Raw genomic sequence first — 20,907 nt, 5'->3', positions numbered from 1 at the left:
AGCCCTGCAGATGAGTTTTAAACCATCTTTTAAATAATAAATGTTTTGCTGTTAATCTTTTTGGGGTTTCCAACCATATCTACACGTTATCATGGTTTTCTCTTATTAAAAGCTACATGGGGATCCCTGGGTGGCTCAGCAGTTTAGCGCCTGTCTTTGACCCAGGGCATGATCCTGGAGTCCCAGGATCGAGTCCCACGTCAGGCTCCCTGCATGGAGCTCACTTCTCCCTCTGCGTGTGTCTTTGCCTCTCCCCCACCGCCCCAATGAATAAATAAAATCTTAAAAAAATAAAAACTACACTATGGCAGCCATTAGAATAAGCTTCTTAGATCTCTGACTGCAGGAGTAATAATTGACAGGGGTAATAATAATCCCCAGTTATTGCCCTCTGAAATCCATCATGGAATTGATGGATTTCACCATGATGGCACCAAGGCCACGCTTCTCATGAGCTGTTCCCAGCCAATCACTGAATATGGAGGATACCAAAACAGTTGGGAAACACAGGGTTCCTCTGACAGCTGATTTAGGCTTAGGGACTCCCCATCAGCTTTGTCAAAACTTTCTTAGAATCACAATCTAAGGTATTTCTTGCCCAAATTTATCTTCTTTTCTTTCTCTTTCATGGGATTTAGACCTTCCTCATACTGTGACCACTCTTTTAGTTCCCTGTAGTTCCTTCCAGATTTTTCCTTCATAGGTGTTTTCCCCAGTAAATCTCCTGAACGTCAAATCCTATTTTGGCATCTGCTTCTCAAATGACCCAAAGTAATCTATGCATTTTTTCTCTTATTATTTTCTTTGCATTAGCAAGCATGCTACCTTTTTTTTTCCTTTCTTGTTTCAGATTTTAATGGCCAGTATTCCACATATTTGCCGTGTGTTGTATGATTGGTCAGGGCAAAATATCACAAGGAATAGGTTCAGAAACAGGTTTTATTGGAGAAAATTACAAGGCAGGGGTAGCAAGAGAGGGCATAAACACCCTGATACTCTCATCTTTCCACAAAGAGGTATGCCAGAGTCAAGTGAAAGAACATTGCCTGCTTCTTGCTTTTCCTTGTTAGGGGATTCATATGAGTGAATCATATGAATGATTCACAAACTCATCAGTGTGGGAACAGAATGTTGCAGTACCAAGAGCATCAGGGTTGTCTGGAAAAGGTAGGTTCCCGACCTCTGGAGACACTGAGGTTCACAACAGGTGTGTTGCCCCTCCTTTCAGTAGTAGGAACTCATCTTGGAGAAGTTGAGTGAAAATGCACCTCCTCCTCCTGAGAGAAGAGCGTAAGGACCTCGGGCCCCAGGCAACTCATTGCCTAACAAACTGAAGTGAGCTCCCAGGATCACATTTGGATACTTTTGCTCATTTCCCCCTTTCAAATTTTAAAGTGTTATTAGCCAGTAGTTCAAGAATATTTATCATGACACAGAGGTGTCCTTATTTTATTTTCATAGAATTCTTAACACTAAGCTATTCTTTCATTCCTGAGATAGCAAATAATGAACCATTGGGTTTGTTTTCATGAAATCAGGTTTCTTATTTGAATTTACTTGAAATTGGACTGTTGTGGAACCATGGTTTTATGTAGATGTGTGTATGTGTGTGCATATGAATTTATGAATGTCTATTACCTTTGTCAATTATTGATAGACTAGCTGTGCTACATCCAAAAATACATTGCTTGAGGGGCACCTGAGTGGCTCAGTCATTTAGCATCTGACTCTTGGTTTCTGCTCAGGTCATGATCTCAGGGTCCTGGCATCAAGCCCCATGTTGTCCTCTGTGCTCAGCAGGGAGTCTGTTTGAGATTTCTCACCCTCTCCCTTTGCCCTTCCCTCTGCTCATGTGCACTCTCTCTCTCTCAAATAAATAAATAAATCTTTGAAAAAATAAATTGATCTTGGAAACTAGCCCTTTATCTGATACGTCATTTGCAAATATCTTCTCCCATTCTGTAGGTTGTCTTTTAGTTTTGTTGACTGTATCTTTTGCTGTGCAAAAGCTTCTTATCTTGATGAAGTCCCAATAGTTCATTTTTGCTTTTGTTTCTCTTGCCTTCGTGGATGTATCTTGCAAGAAGTTACTGTGGCCAAGATCAAAAAGGGTGTTGCCTGTGTTCTCCTCTAGGATTTTGATGGAATCTTGTCTCACATTTAGATCTTTCATCCATTTTAAGTTTATCTTTGTGTATGGTATAAGAGAGTGGTCTAGTTTCATTCTTCTGCATGTGGATGTCCAGTTTTCCCAGCACCATTTATTGGAGAGACTGTCTTTTTTCCAATGGATAGTCTTTCCTGCTTTGTCGAATATTAGTTGACCATAAGGTTGAGGGTCCACTTCTGGATTCTCTCTTCTGTTCCATTGATCTATGTGTCTGTTTTTGTGCCAGTGCCACACTATCTTGATGACCACAGCTTTGTAGTACAACCTGAAATCTGGCATTGTGAACTTATTAAATTCAACAGCAAAGAAACAAATAATCCAAGCATGAAATGGGCAAAAGACATGAACAGAAATTTCACAGGGGAAGACATAGACATGGCCAACAAGCACATGAGAAAAGGCTCCGCATCACTTGCCATCAGGGAAATACAAATCAAAACCACAATGAGATACCACCTCACACAAGTGAGAATGGGGAAAATTAACAAGGCAGGAAACCACAAATGTTGGAGAGGATGTGGAGAAAGGAGAACCCTCCTTCATTGTTGGTGTGAATGTGAACTGGTACAGCCACTCTGGAAAACTATGTGGAGTTTCCTCAAAGAGTTAAAAATAGATCTGCCTTCTGACCCAGCAATTGCACTGCTGGGGATTTACCCCAAAGATACAGATGCAGTGAAACGCCGGGACACCTGCACCCCGATGTTTCTAGCAGCAATGGCCACGATAGCCAAACTATGGAAGGAGCCTTGGTGTCCATCAAAAGATGAATGGATAAAGAAGATGTGGTCTATGTATACAATGGAATATTACTCAACCATTAGAAATGACAAATACCCACCATTTGCTTCGACGTGGATGGAACTGGAGGGTATTATGCTGAGTGAAATAAGTCAGTCAGAGAAGGACAAACATTATATGGTCTCATTCATTTGGGGAATATAAAAAATAGTGAAAGGGAATAAAGGGGAAAGGAGAAAAAAATGAGTGGGAAATATCCGAGAGGGAGACAGAACATGAGAGACTCCAAACTCTGGGAAACGAACTAGGGGTGGTGTAAGGGGAGATGGGCGGGGGATGGGGGTGACTGGGTGACGGACACTGAGGGGGGCACTTGATGGGATGAGCACTGGGTGTTATTCTATATGTTGGCAAATTGAACACCAATAAAAAATAAATTTATAAAAAAATAAAAATAAATTGCTTAGCTTTCCATCATTTTCCATAAAAATAAATGGTTTAAGACTCTTAACTATAGAGAACAAACTGAGGGTTCCTGGAGGGGAGGTGGTAAGGTTTTGCTAAATGAGTGATGGGTATTAAGGAGGGCACTTGTGATGAGCACTGGGTGTTATTTGTAAGTGATGGATCACTAAATTCTACTCTCAAAACAAATATTACACTGTATGTTAGCTAAATAGAATTTAAATAAAAACTTGAAACAAACAGACTAAATGTTTTATTTAGCATAGTAATTATCATAACAGAAAACAACACATCAGCTTTGCATAGAAGAACCTATTTGAAAACTTTGATGTATTTGTTTATTTATTTTATGCTAACTTGTTGGTTGAGTTTTTGTCTACTTATGTCCATTTGGATAACTTGTATTTCCATAAGTATTTATTTTTCAGATTATAGAATATATGTATTCTGTCTCTATATTTTAAACAGCTCTGTAGTGTTTTCTTTTTTGTTTCAAATTTTATCAAAGTTATCTATCATTATTTAATTTGCCAATACATTATGCATGAAATATTTTAAGAAAACAAGTATTCTATATGTTGTATTGTAATTGATTTTTCATATTCTAATTTGTTAATTTTTACTTTAAATGCTCTGGACTTCTTTATGCTTTTCTCCAGTTTTTTTCTTTCAAAAATCAAACATTTATTTAATTTAAATTATTTTTTCTCTAAGGAATGTATTTAAACCCATTAACCTTTTTTCAATGAGTAGTGCTTTTACCAACTTTTTTGTTATAATAAGTAATCTCACTATTTTATGTATTATCTACAATTACATTTTCTTAGATTTTTGTAATTTATATATTTTAAACATAAAGAATAATGCATGCTTGCTATAACAAATCAAGCAATACAAAGATTTATAAAGAAATTTGATATCTTCTCTACCCCAGATTACCAGTGTTACAAGTTTCTTTAATATCCTTTGTGCTTCTGTAGATATATTCGAATATACAAAAATGCATGGTTATTCCCCCTCATCAATGTGTTTACAAAGATATGATTATTCTATACATATTAATTAACTATTTTAAAATTTTGTTTGTTTTTTTCTTAATAATATACTATACATTAGCCTTCCATGATAACACATGTAGAGCTACCTCATTATTTTTAAATAATCACCTCATATTGACAGATTTAGGTTCAGGCTACAAATGATTTCTTAGTCAAGCTTCATTATCCTTTTTAACTAATGAGATTCTTTATAGGTTCTACCAGTTAGTTTCAGTTAATTTAATTCGAGGTATGTTGAAGATTTTTGTTTTGTTATTTTCCTTTGTCTTTGGCTCAGCAGATAATATTTGCTAAGAATACAAGAGAAGGTATGTTGGCATTTTCTAGCCAGATCCAGTTTTAAGTTAGGAGTTTCTCTAACTTTTGTATCTGTGTATTATTCTTTTCAACAAGTCTTGCTCCTCCATGCTCTTCCTTTATGACAGTTTGTTCCTTCCCAAATTAACATTAAAGCTGGAAATCAGCCTTCTCAGATAAACAAGGACCTCCATGACATCTGCTCTCCTCTCTCCAGCCTCATCATCACCCACTCTCTATCTTCAGCTCATCAAATACTACTCAATAGCTTTCAATCCTAGATTATTTCTTGTTCTTCTAGACCTCCTTACCTAAATTAATATTTTAATTTCTGTCTTGAATATCCTTTCTCCGTTTCTCTTTCTGATTGATTTTTACACATCCTTAACAGCCAACTTAGAAAGCACCACTTCTGTAAACTTCACCCCATTCCTACCCAATCCAATTCTAGGCTCTTTTGATTCATTTGCAACTGTGTATAATAGCATCTATCATCCTGTTGGTGCTGTATCTGACAGCCCAGAAAGTGTTTCCTGAGTTTCCCTGACTCCTCAAATTCTCATCATGCATCTCTTCTTTGTTTTCTCAAATAGCAAAAACTTGTGTAGCACATAACACAAAATTTAATATTTAGAAATAAATAATAAAGTACATGAAATATATATATATATTTATTTGTGAATTAGTATGAATAGAGATAACAGATATCGACATAGACTTAAATTTCCAGATATCTAAATACAGAATGCAGTGGTAATCACTGAATATATGTTAAATGATAGATGTACTTTCTTTATTTCACAGGGAAGAAATAACCTTACATGCTTTAATTCTTTTTTATATCATGTGCAATGAAGTTTTTAATGGCTGAGTCATAAGAAAGGGCATAGATGCTTTCTAATGAACAGAGTAGACTTTTCTGCCTTGAATGAAGGCTATCCATTAATCAATGCAATGACAATTTATGGTCAATTCTGTCTTCAGAAAGACTTAATGTTCAGAATGATTTAAGAAATAGAAGTTTCATTTGTAAGAAAATACATGTATGAGAACGAGACAAAGTTTTTATATGGATATAGATTTCTTTTTTAATTGATTGTTTAGGCATAAAAAGAGTAAGCATCAAGGAAAAAGAAGGATTAGAAAAGTAGATAACCATATATTATATATGTATGTGTTCATTTATTGCCTTATAAATCATAATACAGAATTGAGGAAAATACTATAGGGTTTACAGCATTCAGCAAAGGCGATAAAATGGTTAAAGACTCAAACAAAGCTAAAAGGCCCTTTAAAAAGCTAGAGAAATTTACATTAAATTAGTAATTTTTAAACTTAGGGAAATATTGGTAGAGACTAACTTGAATGAAAATATTATTTACCTCTAGAAATATATGGAATCAGAGTACTGTCACTTCCCAAATTAGGCAAATTATCTGAGTCTTGGTTTCCGTCACTAAAAAGTAGCGTCAAATAGCATGCCTATTTTTCACATTTGTTTGAGTGAGATAAATACAGTAAAAGCCCAAGGATAATGCAAATTAGTATATGATCTGATTCTCAAAGGATAAGGGGAGGGATTAAAGTCCAGAACCCCAAAATCACCCATTGTCATCCATATTTAAACTGTACTTGCAAGTGATTTTTATTGTATTTATTGTATTTACAGATAATTGTGAGTTGTAAATCTCTATAGAAATATCTCCCTCTGCCTATGTCTCTGCCTCTCTCTGTGTCTCTCATGAATGAATAAATAAAATCTTTAAAAAATAGAAATGATAATTATTATCCCTTAGGATTACTAATGGATAATTATCCAGTTTGTTTAAGGAAAAGATTTTGGTTAATAAAATCAGTCCAAATTACTGGGGATATTAAAACAGAGGCTTGAAAGGTTTACTTTGTCTACAGTGGTTAAATTAATTTTTATTTTTTCCTTAAACATAGCATTGGTATACCCGTTAAGACAATGATCTCCTACATTTTGTAGTGAGCAGCTTGAGCCTAACAAAGGAAATTTAAAATTTTCAGAAGGCGAAATGGGAAAGGAATATGAATGATTTTCCAAAAAAATGGAAATCAGTAATTCAAACATCCGTTTACATATCTGAATATAATGGACACCATGAATCTTGTTCATCTCTGTTGTCTAGAATATAACCTGATATAGAGTAAATGCTTAATAAATATTAGATGAATGAACTTTGTATTGGGTTCTAAAGGAGAAGGAAAATCACAAATAGTAAAATTATTTAAGTTAAGAACAAATTGATTCCCCCAACCATGAGCAATGCATTGCTTTGTGTTTCCTGCGAAAGGTTTAGTAGGATTAATACATTATGAAATGTGCATATTCTTTTATGGAAAACTTTCATCATAGCTCCACTTGAGCAAGCAGGTTTGTCATTTGAATGTAAATATAAAATACCAGTAGACTCTGGGACAATTCATTTAATCAGTCTACTTGGTTTCCTCAGGAATAAGATCAAGAATTTGGGTTGGATATTCCTTCCAATTCTGGCATTCTGAAATTCTGATTTTGAGTTTTATTTAAATAAAACAGGTTCATTAGATAACCTGGGTTTTATGGCTATAAATGGGAGAGCATACACTTAGTTCACAGTAACAATAGTATATAATAAAAATTTATTTGATATGACTTTTGTAGTTCATTTTTCCCTCTATCTTCCAGAATGAATACATATTTTCTTAGAATTAATTTTATTTTTCGTGTAACTATACAAGGAAAATTAAAACGTGACAATGAATTTTTTAATGGGTGTAAAATGACTTCATGTAGGAGCCTTGGAAGTTATAACAATAAGAGGAATTTCTGTTTCTAAATTCAGTGTCTGTTATGGTTCTCCAAGGATTGAGAAGTGTTTTTAAAGCATTCTGCAAGTTCATGTTCATGACTGATTGCTATGAAGAATATTATGCTCATGTATTATCAGTATGTATAATACAGAAAATCCAAATTGAAGTTCGACAGTACCCATCCCTTATTTTTTTAATGGCAAAAAACACAAAAAACAAAAAAAACAACCTATTAAATTTCCTGAAGCACAGATTCTATGGAACCACTCCTCTGAGTTTTATCTCATGTTGCATGGTAAGAAAGACCAGTATTATCTGCTCCTCAGTCAGTCAACGCAAATATAGTGTTGTGCTAGTTTCAGAAAGTTACACATATGATGGAAGAAGATATTTATAGAAAATTAAGGGAAAAAGGGAAACTTGTTATTTTAATGAAAATAATAAGTGACTAATAATTTGAAATTTTCTTTTTGCTCATCTATGCATTGCAAAAGAAATTGGGGGGAAATTGTTCTGTTTATTTAAAATGACATTGGCAGGCCCATAAACCTTTATCTGGATGTGTTTTAGTTAAATTCCTTAAAATAATTCACTTCTGGGCTAAGAGCAAGCATGAGATTTCAGCCCCCAAAAGTAATTTTTCACGACAAATAACTGAAGCAAGGATTTGGAAGGAAGGTGCCATCTGAACTCAAGTTATAGCACTGATAATTTCAAGCCTGAGGGAAACTGATTATAGTGTTTGCTCATCTTAGAAGACAGGGAAATCCTAGGTAACGGGGGAGAAAAAAAAATGTAGGTTGAAAATATAGTTGACTATCCATGCTTAAAATAAATAATGCAAATAACAAAAACACAAAAGAGGCTTATTTTTATTATCACACAATTACATGTCTTAAAAATCTGAATTTGGACCTTTTGAAGCAACAGAATTTACTTGAAGAAATTCTAAGTACCTCTATCACTACAATAAGTCTCAGTGTATATACATGGGTAGAGTCAAAAGTCCTTGCATAAAACTGCTGAAAGTAGCTAATTAAGTCATTGCGTGACTTGACAAATATGATGAAACATGGAGCTGCATACCTACAAGGATAGAGTGGTTCATTTTCATGTCTATTTTTAAGTAAGTATGAGAGGATAATGTCTTTTTTTAACAGAAATTCTGAAAATTTCCAAAAACTTAGAAAATGGAATGGTGGAAAGAAAATTGAATGACATTTGACTACCTTCCACCTCCTCCTTCTCCATTTTAAAGATCTAGAAACTGAGGCTCTGGAAGGATAAATGACAAGGGAAAAAGTTTTTCTTAGCCCATCTCAGGGCTGGAATTTAATTTTATGACACTCTGTCCTTGGTTTTCTCTCCTACTATATTGATTACAATATTCAGCTTTCCCTTTTATTCTTGTATATTTTATGAGATTTTTCTCTTCATTGCTTAGTAGGAAGCAATATTAATCAACCAAGCATGCATATTTTGTTTCCCAGATAATTCCCAGCTGCTATAACTGAGTCCAGGATGTCAAGGTTTTATGAGTCCTGAGAGGAACGGGTGAAGGCCAGATGGCAGGACCTTCTCTTTTGTCCTCCTGCATCCTGATATTATCACTTGCTATGGGATTTCCATGCTTAGGATCCATCCCTGCCTAGTGATGTTTTTAACTGTTGATGCCTTGGACTGACTTTTCATATCTGATAACCTCCTGCTCTAATTTCTGTCACCGAACATTCATATATAATGTATTCCCAAAGGGTAGTGTGGCCCAGCTGTGTAGATTGCAGGTAAAAGATGACATTTTGGTCCTCCACCTTATTTCTGATCCATCATCATACATGGTTCTGGGATGGCACATGAGTTGTTAAGAGTTCAAGCTCTGAGTTCAAAGCTAGCAGTATGCTCTTGAGGGAGTAGCTTGAGAGCTCTATGCTTGTTTTCTTATCAGCCAAAGGAGATAAGAATAAACCATAAGTTATAGAATTGTTAGGAGAACAAAATAGGAATTTATTTGAAGAGTTTAGAATTGTGCCTGACAAAGAATAGTGCTTGATAAAATGTGATTATGATTGTTCCTATTAGTGTGAGGGCTTTCCACTCTCCATATAATAATTGCCACCACCATCTATTTCCCTCTTTTAAAGAATTTATTGAAATCTGCTGTGTGGAGAAAGGATGGGTTTTTGACTTAAACTTATATGCATTTAAAATATCAACTGTACAAACTAGTAGGTATATAAATTCTGGATAATTTATTCACTCGTTGAGAGCCCTAGTAGTTTTCATCTGTAAAATGGGGATTGTATCTGAGAATTTTTTTTCAAAATGTAATGAGAGCTGATGGTCAGTGAGAGAGAAAGAAAGAAAGAAAGAAGGAAGGAAGGAAGGAAAGAAAGAAAGAAAGAAAGAAAGAAAGAAAGAAGAAAGAAAGAAAGAAAAGAAAGAAAAGAAAAGAAAAGAAAAGAAAAGAAAAGAAAAGAAAAGAAAAGAAAGAGGTTGTGTGTTTCTGTCAAGTGGTGATGTGAAAGTAAGCCTAATGGAAAATGTGAGCAGGCTGAGGGGAGGGGTGGATTGAACAGGGAATTCAGAATCCTGTATGGTTCTTAAGGAAATAATTTAATTTTGTGTATATTTGTGTATTTGGTAGTACTTCAGGAAATTTTGTAGGTATAACATAGAAAATAAATTGCCCAAGTGAAAAATAAAATAAGACATTGTCTCATATCTCAGTAAGACATGTTAAACAGTATCCATGGCAGTTTGCAGCTCGTTGTGAGTATGGCATGTGTGTGAGCCCAAAGGTCTTTGGAAATTTGAATCCTCATAGCTAATAAAGAACAAAAATGAAAATGATAATATTGCAGTTTCAGTAGACTAGGTTTTGGATTGTTTTGTAATTATGATGTTATGGTTTTCTCTTATTAAAATACTAACAATTCACTAGGCCAGTAAAGCCTAATAAGTTGGTGGCTTGCCAGCTATGGTGAGTACATCATTTGATTTGCTCCTATGGTTGCAGAAGAGATGGAGTGTTTCTGAAGCAGAAACGGAGTAAAGAAGGCTTATTTAAATAATATAATTCAGAATTGAAATAGGGAGGTAAATTTAAAAAAAAAACTTTCCTGGTATTCAGGGCTCATCTCTCTGTGGTCCAATATGATCTCATATATAAAGTCCTTCTCCAGAAGTAGAGCTCCAAGATGTTTGAAATGACACCATTAGTGATTACACTTGTCCTATGTTTGTTTTTTCAAAACAAAAATATTTCTCCAGTGAATAGTATGTCAAGTCTCTTATACTGTGATTTAATTTCTTATTAATTGGCTTTTCCTCCAGAGGTCGGGGAAAGAAAAGGGCTGACAGAAGAGAAGCAAAGAAGAAATGAAAGGGGGCATGGTAGATTATATTATTGTTCAGAAATATTTACTTACCTTTGCCTCTCCCTAGTAGAGAGGTGGAGTATCTTTTCCTATCCTTTGATTTTTGGGTTTGTTGATGTGACTTGCCTTGGCCAGCAGAATGTAGTGAAAGTAACATCTTACTTGGTCTGAGTCTTGGTCTTAGAGGGCTTTGTGGGTTTTGTTTGTTTTTGCTTGCAGTCTTGTGCTTTTGCCATTGTCATGAGGATATTTTTGAGCTAGCCTGTCATTTCAACAAGTAGGAAGAGAGATACATGGAGCAGAGCTGTTCCAGGCAAGTCTAGCTTAAATCAGGTTATCTCTAACTTACCCATCGATGTATTAAAAAATAGATGCATGGTGTTGTATATAACCAAGATTTTGTGTTTGTTATACAGTATGCTATAGCAATAGGTAATTGATACATTAGGGCATACTGAAAACCAGTTTTGCCTACTTCACAATTTCTCAAGTTGCTTTCCCTTCACCTGAGGCGTGAAGAAAAATTCCCTTGTTGAAGGGAATACAGTGTAGACATAACTCTACTAAGGTCTTTATGCATTTTCTGGGCCCAACTAAAGAATCAAAAATTATGTTTTCTCATTTTTTTTTGTTGAGAGGGAGAAGCAGTGGGAAGGGGCAGAGGGTGAGGAAGAGAATCTTAAGCAGGCTCCATGCCCAGCATGGAGCCCAACTCGGGTCTGGATCTCATGATCCTGAGATAATGACCTGAGCCAAAATCAAGAGTCAGACACTTAGCCAACTGAGCCATCCAGGCGCACCATGTTTTCTCTTGAAGTATATCAAGTCTCTTCCTTACAGTTTTATTTTTTAGTTGTATCGATTGTTTTTAATCCATATCCTGTTACAAATAATCTTTTAAGCAAAACAAATGATCAGTGAAGGATGTTTTACTTGTCTGTTTTGCTCTGGTTTTCTTGAATCTTCTCTTGGTGATTTATACAAACTGCATTTTTTTTTGTCTAGGATTGTCTATTCAAATCTCTGGTCCTTAGTCTTAATATTTTCTTCTTTAGTTCCCTGTTACTATTTTGTATTGTGCTCAGGAAAAGAATCATTGGAGCTTTTAAAAAGTGTATGAGATAAAATTAAAGTATATTCATCTTTATTTCGATCCTTTCAGACATGCTCTTTCACTACTTGTATAGCTTAACAGAAAATTGGACACATTGTGAGGGCATGTCCAAACTCTCTTTAATCTCTATAAACATACATCAGTTACAAAGGGAATCAATTCAATCAAAACTGTAAATTAAACATTAGTTTACTCCTTCTCTCTTTATTCAGATGAATCCTGCCGTCATCTTGTAAAAGAAGATTTGAAAATTTAGTTACTTGTTAAGTTATGAAAAAAGTTTTAGTATGTTGAGTGGTATACCTCAATGGAAAAAGCAGAACTTGCATAAGATTTTTTTCTACATATCTCTGGTATTTGCATGGTTTACTTAAAAATTGACCTAAACCATTATTTTTTAAAACATAGTTTTCTCTTATTCAGGCCTCATCCCTTCATGGTATTATTATAACTTGACAGTTGTGAGTAGTCCAGTAGTGATTCTTTCTTACTGCCTACTATTGATTGATACCATTAGAGAACCTTTGTATGTACCATAAAAGTCTTTCATACCCCCACTTTTAATTTTGATCCAAATGTCATCAATCCATTCTCTATCCAGTAAAGTGATATTTTAAAATTGAAATCAGATTATTTCATTTTTTGCTTAAACTCTTCAATTATTTCTAGTTACCCTTGGAATAAAATCTAATGTTTTAAATGTGGTCCTAAATCTTATTCTCCTGCTTTTCTTTTATGTCAGCCTTATTATCTTCCTTCATATCCTCTGAAAATTCCTTTTCTACAAAAGTCTTTTCTCATCTTAGGCCTTAGCAGGTTGTATTTGCAAAAACATGGAAGTGTAAGAATAGATGGAAAATTCAGGAAAAGAAAAATGGTTCTTTATGAATGTGGCATAGAGACATATCAGGAGTGGATACAAAGATTAGCCTGTGTTTGCCCATGTGCTACAGAGTATACCTGTGTTTATGTTTATGTAAGTAGGTGTGATAATATATGTATTTCATAAATAATATATGCATTATATATATGCATTATATAATGCATATATCATCATATTTTTAAAAGATTTTATTTATTCATGAGAGACACAGAAAGAGAGGCAGAGACATAGGCAGAGGGAGAAGCAGGCTCCCCATGGGAAGCCCAATGTGGGACCCCGGAATCACAACCTGAGCTGAAGGCAGATGTTCAACCACTGAGCCACCCAAGTGTCCCTGTATCATCATTTTTTTGGTAAATAAAGATAAAGTGTATTAAATTCAAGTTAGCAAGCATCATCAAATGTTTCTTACAGTATAGGCCATATAAGTTATCTAACCTTTTCGAGCCTCAGATTTCTCATCTTAAAAAAAATAATACCTACTTATAGGGTTGTATCTGAGAGGTTATTTTTCTGTAAGTCACACTAAGCACTCAGCACATTGGAGCTACTTTGTGCACATCAGGGAGTTAACTGCAGTAAGGAATGTTAAACACAAAACACAGATTTTACTCCCAATGAGATTATAAGCTCTCTCAGAACAGAAATCTTTAAAGGGAAAAAGGGGTAAGTGCCTGTTAACCTACTCATTTTTTAATATAATGACTAGAAATAGTAAAACTTTCTGGACTGAGAATTCTATTTCCCAAATGCATACTCCTGCCATAAGGTCACTGAGGAAAGCTTTGATGGTGGGCATTGACCTCAAATATTTAAAGAGCTAAATTCACCATGTTTGTGTGGCCAGGACCTATTCCTCTTTAGGTTCAACCACTATACATCTCTCTCTTTGATTAAGCACATGTTACAATATTAACTAACATTTTGACTTGATTATCTTTTGCTAATAAACCTTCCAGGACTACTCCTAGCTATATCACTTAGGAGAACAGCTTAAAATTACTACACTACTTTAAAAAATATTATGAGCAGGTCAGACCATTGTAATGCCTAATGGAGAATGAATATAGAAAACATCTGAGAAAATAAGTTGCACAGTTTATGTGTCACTTTACAAATAGCTCAGAAGTTTAGACTTAAAAAATAAGTTGAACCCTGTCCTCACAAAACTCATGAGGACAAAAATTTTTTTACCCAGCTGTTAATGCCTCTGGTAATTACTATAAATCCAACTTGTATTGTAATAGTCTAACATTCAAGGATTTTGTTTTGGCTGGAACCCATAGTTGGAGAAAGGGTTTATTAAAAACAAATTCAACTTCAAAATGTTGAAGATCCACTTTGATACTAACTGGGAAGGGTCTAGTACAGTAGAATACAGATATTGATCGAGTTCATAAACTGAGTAACACATCCAATAATAATTTCTTCTTACAGAAAGATTATTTTTTTTTGTTTTTTGATTTAGTTTATGCCAAACAGAGGACTCAATCCAATAATTTTTCTATGGCAGTTTTTCACGTGGAAATACAGAATGAATTTGATACTGGCAAAATTCATTACATTTGTTGTGAAATGTAAGGTTTAAATCCTGGGTAGTAATTTCATGACAGCAGGCAAATAACTTGTTCACATGTCAGTTTACTTCTGGAGATGGTGGTAATGGTGCTTTTCATGATTTGATGAGATAATAGCTATAAATTGTGTGTGTTGCTCTAGCAGATTGGGTTCCCCAGGAAGCTAACTCTGATTTGAAGATTAAGTTCATTAGGGAGTATTCGTAGGATAAACAGTATGGAAGGGAATTCACAAAATTGTGATTATTCAGAGGAAGTTGAGCAGAAATGCAGCCTTAGCCAATAAGCCTATCAATGGAAACCTTAGCCAATCCATGGAGAGTTCTGTGGATAGGATGAATCTTCAGGAGAGTCTTGATTTTGGATGAGAGGAATGGGTCTTTATATACCTTCCTAGATCAGTCATTAGATGGAGGCCTTCTGGAATTGAGGAATAACCTTGCCCAGGGCTATTCTCTTAAACTGAGGTAATTACTAAAGTAGGCCTGACAGACAGTTGGGAGCTGTCAACCAGCAGCAGTATATTATTACCTGGGGTAATAATCAACCCATCCTTTCTGAGGAGATCTGGGTGGCACTTTAGTGTCTACCATAATCACCAAATCATCTGTAAGTATTTAACAGTATATGTTATTATGAAACATATTGTCTTTCATATTTCGAAGAGATCTCAAAAGTTCTACTCTTCCTTTTTGTTACAATTCAACTGTGCTGTTTTTCTACTGGAATTTGCTCCACTATATTTTGGTCAGAGAACCTACAAGATGTCTTGCATATTTCGTATCACTTAATTTTTGTAATAACTTGGTAAATTTTGTGTCATTTTCAGTTACTGTGAAGAAACTGATGTCAAAATGGAGTGCATAAGCTTTTTAATTTACATCTCCACTATAAAGTGAAATAAGACTTTAACCCCAATCTTTTTTTAATCTAAATCCCATGAGATATTTTATTTAGAACTTTGGTATGAGTGAACTTTGCTATAATTTATAGTTTATTCAAGATATTTTGACATTTTTAATGCCATGAAGATTTTACTTCAGCATATGCTGTAGGCGACAATTGTTATATTAAGTTCTAGACCTTTTAATTTTTTATATAATTTTATAAGTAGGTTAATTGCATGGATTTCATTTAATTATTAACATTTATATTTAATCTGGATAGATGGATAAGTAGATCTAGAATTTTCATGAACATCTAATAAGTATTCTTATGTATCATATGAAATATAATTTCTTACTACATAATTCACTTATTTTGATTTAGAAGCACAGGTGAACTGTTTAAAATGAGAAGTTACCTAACTATCCAATGCTAGTATCCAAAATAGAATAAATCAGAAATATCACAAGATAGAATGTTATATGTACACATTAGGCAGTCTTCAAACAAATAAACTTTGTTTTCTTAGATGAACCAGATAGAGGAGCATAAGCAGTACACCATGAGAAGATGGTGGAGAATAGCTGGGATTTTGAAGTAGTTCATTTGTGTGGGTGAAGTACTTGGAATATTCAGTGAAGGGAGTGATGATCTAGGGACATACCTCAATAACCAAGGGCTCAGAAAAGAGCCTTGAAGGTACAGAGAAAGTGAAAAGGAGACCCAACTGAAAAAATGCACAATGTATCATCGGCATACAAATTTTGAAGCAGACAGATAACAGGAATAGCTTTTATTTTGGCCTGTGATGAAGGATTTCAATAATATGAAGCATGTCGGGGTTGGCTATTTTAGAATGCTTCCAAAAGTGTTATTCTTAGCAGTTTAGTGGTAGAAGAGAACAGCATCAGCCTCTAGGTCATGGGATCAGAGATCCCAACTTCATCACAATGAATTACTAGAAATTTCCCCCAGGTTATGGGACCAGGTTTTCAGACAGTTTTAGCCTCTGATCGTGATATGATCTTTTCTTCAAAATCTTTTGTCAGTGTGTCTTCAAGATATTTTAGAGTTAAATTAGAATTTATTTCTTTGAGACTTGGCTGCCATAATAAGATGAATCATTTATTTATTTTTCTGTCAAACGGGTAATGTGCTGAGGTCGTAACAAGGTTTGAGGGAGATACATGTCACACCGTGGCCTGAACATCCAGTCATCACACTTACGAACTACAAAGGGATAAGTTTAATTTTAAGTTAATAAGTTTAATTTTAAACAAGTTTAATTTTAAACAAGAATTCTTGGAGTGACATAGGTTGTTCCCAATTATGCTCCCCCCACCCCTTAGAACAACGACTAAGAACTATTCATGGACAAGGCAACACTGATAAAATCCTTTTGTGAGGTCAGAGCAAACCTCTGTACCACAGAAACCAAGGCAGACAGAATTAGAAGGGTAAGAAAAGCAGCTATTCAGTAAACACATTGCCCCTCCCCCAGGCTGATGCAGCACCATACTGCGAGATCGCCCCTGACAATTCCTACAGTGAAAAAAGAGGGCCTAGGGTGGACATCTAGCTTCCCCATCATTGTGAGTCACTTGTTGGGAGTCCCTACTCTGGTCTCACCTCATGGGGATCAAAAGGGAATCTACAGGGATTGACCATTGAGAATCTGATTGTGATAGAGAAGGGGGAGGAGCTTGAAACAATCAGTACTTGGATTTGAGTCAGCCAAGTTCCTACCTGCCACACACAAGTAGTAGTCTCAGCCAGTGCCTTTGTTCACCTGCAGGAGCCAAGATAGTGGTACAGTTTGACTGGGGAACTTAGTGGAATACAAATCTGCCTGATTCTGGTCCCGAGGAAAAGCAGCTTGAAAGCCTTGGAGGCTGGTCCCCAGGACTCCCACCCGCACCACCCACCCAGGCAGAGCAGTTTAGTTATAAGTCCACCTACTACTGAGTATAGTTCCTTGGCCATGCCCCACAACAAAGTGCATGCAGAACACCTGGAAGCTCTGTAGCCTAGCAACACTTGAGCAGAGAGCCTGGCAGGCAGAGCTGATTATCCATAGAGCAAAGCCAGTGGCCTTGTTGAGCCAGAGAACTTAGGGTTTGAGTTGGTTTGAATCAAAACCACAAATACTCTTGCTGTCCTTGGAGCTTGTTCTCCCACTGTCCAGACAGGGAAACTAATTCATAGCCCCACCCTTTGCTGTACACAGCCTTTAGCCATGTATGACCAGAGAACCTAACCACAACACACAAGAAGCAGAGTATGCCATCCAACAGTCCTGCTTATAGTGGCAGTTGAACAGAGAGCACGGCTGGTGGTTTTCTCTATCAGCAGCCCAAAAGCAGTGGCCCTGTTTTGCCAGGGAATTCAGTATATAGTCTTGCCTGATTCAGGTCCCCAAACAATGAGCTGTGCTAGCCTTGGGGGCCTGTTTTCCTGCTAGAGGCAGGAAGCTAATTCACAGCCCCACCTAAATCTGAGTATGGTATCCAGGCCTATCATTTAGGAAGCCTGACCAGAGAATCCAGGCAACCATGGAGCCCATCCTATTGTCTCACTTGGGCAGGGAACCAAGCCAGTAGTCCTGTCCAACTGTTCCAAGCCAGTGGCGCCTCCTTACCCCAGAGTTTGAGCAATGGCTTCACCCCAAAGTAGACTCTGATAGCAAGCTTTACCTGCCCAAGGACATTACCAGCTAACATACCAAGAAACTCAAACTGAGCTGAATGGTAATTAATTGTTTCTGCTAAACACTAGGTTGGTTCCACATACATAAATCAAATACATCACATTAATGGAATGTAAGATAAAATTATATGATCACCTCAATAAATGTAGATTAAAGCATTTGACAAAATTCAGTATCCTTTCATGATAAAACTCTCAACAAATTGGGTATAGAGGGAATAAACTTCAGCATAATATGGGCCATATGTGAGAAGCCCACACTAACATAATATCCAGTGGTGAAAGGTTGAAAGCTTTCCTGCTATGATCATAACAGGGTGCCCACTCTCATCACTCTTACTGGTAGTCCTAGCTGAAGCATTAGACAGGAAAAATAAATAAAAGGCATCCAAATCAAAGGAAGAAGTAAAATTATCTGTTTGTAGATGATATGATCTTACATATAGAAAATCATAAAGAATTCACCAAAAAGAATTAAAACTAATCAATGAGTTCAGTAAAGTTGCAGGATATAAAATCACAAGCAGAAATCAGCTGTTATTTCAAAGTACCAACAACAAAATATCTAGAAAAGAAATAAAACAATCCTTTTCACAATAGCATCCAAAACAATAAAATACTTAGGAATAAATTTAACCAAGAAAGTGAGAGATTTGTAGAAGTAACACTTTGATGAAAACAATTAAAGAAGACACAAGTAAATGGGAAGATATCTCATGTTCATGGATCAGAAGAATTGATATTGTTAAAATGGCTATTCTACACAAAGTCATCTATAGATTCAGTTGCAGTTCCTATCAAAATTTCAATGGCATTTTTCACAGTAGAAAGATTTCCTTACAATTTGATTCCAATGGCATTTTTGTCCAAAATGGAAAGGTTTTTTTTTTTTTTAATTCGTATGGAACAACAAAAGACTGTAAATGACCAAAGTAATCCTGCAAAAAACAAAGCTGGAGACATCACAATTTTTTTTTGACATCACAATTTCTGATCTCAAACTATATTACAAATGTATAGTAATCAAAACAGTATGGTACTGGCATTAAAAAAAAGACACACATTCCAATGGAACAGAATTGAGAGCCCCAAAATAAACTATAGTCAACAAATATTTGACAAGGGAGGCAAGGATACCCAATGGGGAAATGATAGTTTCTTCAATAAACAGTGCTGGGAAAACTGGACAATCACCTGCATAATAGTGAAATTAGACCTCTCTTTTACACCTCTCACAAAAACTAACTCAAATTGGATTAAGGACTTAAACATAATACCTGGAACTGTAAAACTCCTAGAAGAAAACACAGAGGAAAAGCACATTGACAACTATTTTGGCAATGAATCTTTGGATATGAACCAAAAGCACAAGCAAGAAAAAATAAATAAGTAGAACTACATCAAACTAAAAGCTTCTGAATAGCAAAAGAAACAATTAACAAAATGTAAAAGTGGCTTTTGGAATGAGAGGAAAATATTTCCAAAACATCTACCGAGTAAAGGGTTAATGTCTAAAATATGTAAGGGGCTTAACAACTCAATAACCAAAACAAACATTCTAAAAACGGGAGGGGGGGAGGGGAGGCAAAGCACCTGAATATTTTTTTTTTTATTAAAGGCCAAGTTCCCTTATGAGGTTTTTTTAAGTTATTTATTTATTTATTTATTTGTTTATTTATTTATTTATGAGAGAGAGGCAGAGACATAGGCGGAGGGAGAAGCAGGCTCCATGCAGGGAGCCTGACGTGAGACTCGATTCCAAGTCTCCAGGCCAAAGGCAGCACTAAACCGCTCAGCCACCAGGGCTGCCCTGAATAGATTTTTTTCTAAGAAGACATACAAATGGCCACCAACAGATATGTGAAAAGGTGCTCAACATCGTTTAATCATCAGGGAAATGTGAATCAAAATCACAAAGAAGTATCACCTCACATCTGCTAGAATGGCTATTATCAAAAATACAAAAGATAACAAGTGTTGGAAAGGATATAAAGGAAAGTGAACACTTACGCATTAGTTGGTGGGAATGTAAATTGGTGTAGCCACTATTGAAAACAATACCTAAGTTCCTCAAAAAAAATTTTTTTTAATTTTATTTATTTATTTATGAAAGACACTGAGAGAGAGAGGCAGAGACATAGGCAGAGGGAGAAGCAGGCACCATGCAGAGAGCCCGATATGGGACTCAATTCTGGGACCCCGGGACCACACCCTGAGCTGAAGGAAGACTCTCCACTGCTCAGCCACCCACTCAATTTTAGTTCCTCAAAAAATTGAAAATAGAATTACCATATGACCCAGTAGTCTCACTTCTGGTTTATATCCAAAAGAAATGAAATAAGGACCTCAAAAAGATATATGTACCTCCTTAAATGAATGTCTATTTAAGTATTATTCACAATAGCCAAGATATGGAAACAACCTAACTATTCATCTATAGATGAAATGATAAAGAAGTAGTGTATTTAGCCATGAGAAAAAGGAAATCTTGCTATTTGTAACAATATGGATAGACCTTTAGGGCATTATGCTAAATAAGTTAGAGAAAGACATTGGATGCCTGGGTGGCTCAGTGGTTGAGCATCTGCCTTTGGCTCAGGGCATGATCCCTGAGGCCTGGGATCGAGTCCTACGTCGGGCTCCCTGCATGGAGCCTGCTTCTCCCTCTGCCTATGTCTCTGCCTCTCTCTCTCTCTCTCTGTGTCTCTCATGAATAGATAAATAACATCTTTAAAAAAATAAGTTAGGGAAAGACAAGTACTATATGATCTCACTTATGTGTGGAATCTAAAAAAGCTGAAGTCAAAGAAACAGAGT

The 20,907-nt window shown here is 35.7% G+C and overlaps 1 long non-coding RNA gene and 1 other non-coding gene across 2 annotated transcripts in view; both read right to left on the bottom strand.

The window, feature by feature from the left end:
* LOC111094895 overlaps positions 1–17,273 on the bottom strand; it is a 46,612-nt gene extending 29,339 nt beyond the window's left edge. Inside the window, exon 1 of the long non-coding RNA XR_005385933.1 lies at positions 17,131–17,273. This is a non-coding gene — a long non-coding RNA (uncharacterized LOC111094895). The remainder of the gene's footprint in view (positions 1–17,130) is intronic.
* Positions 16,523–16,626, bottom strand: LOC119868674. The gene has a single exon (XR_005386646.1). It is a non-coding gene; the product is annotated as a small nucleolar RNA U13 (small nucleolar RNA).
* Positions 17,274–20,907: the final 3,634 nt, after the last annotated feature.

Source organism: Canis lupus, chromosome X, assembly GCF_011100685.1.
Source record: "Canis lupus familiaris isolate Mischka breed German Shepherd chromosome X, alternate assembly UU_Cfam_GSD_1.0, whole genome shotgun sequence".
Lineage (NCBI taxonomy): Eukaryota > Metazoa > Chordata > Mammalia > Carnivora > Canidae > Canis > Canis lupus.
Note: the sequence above shows the minus strand (reverse complement) of the source record. Positions and strands in the feature narration are given on the sequence as shown.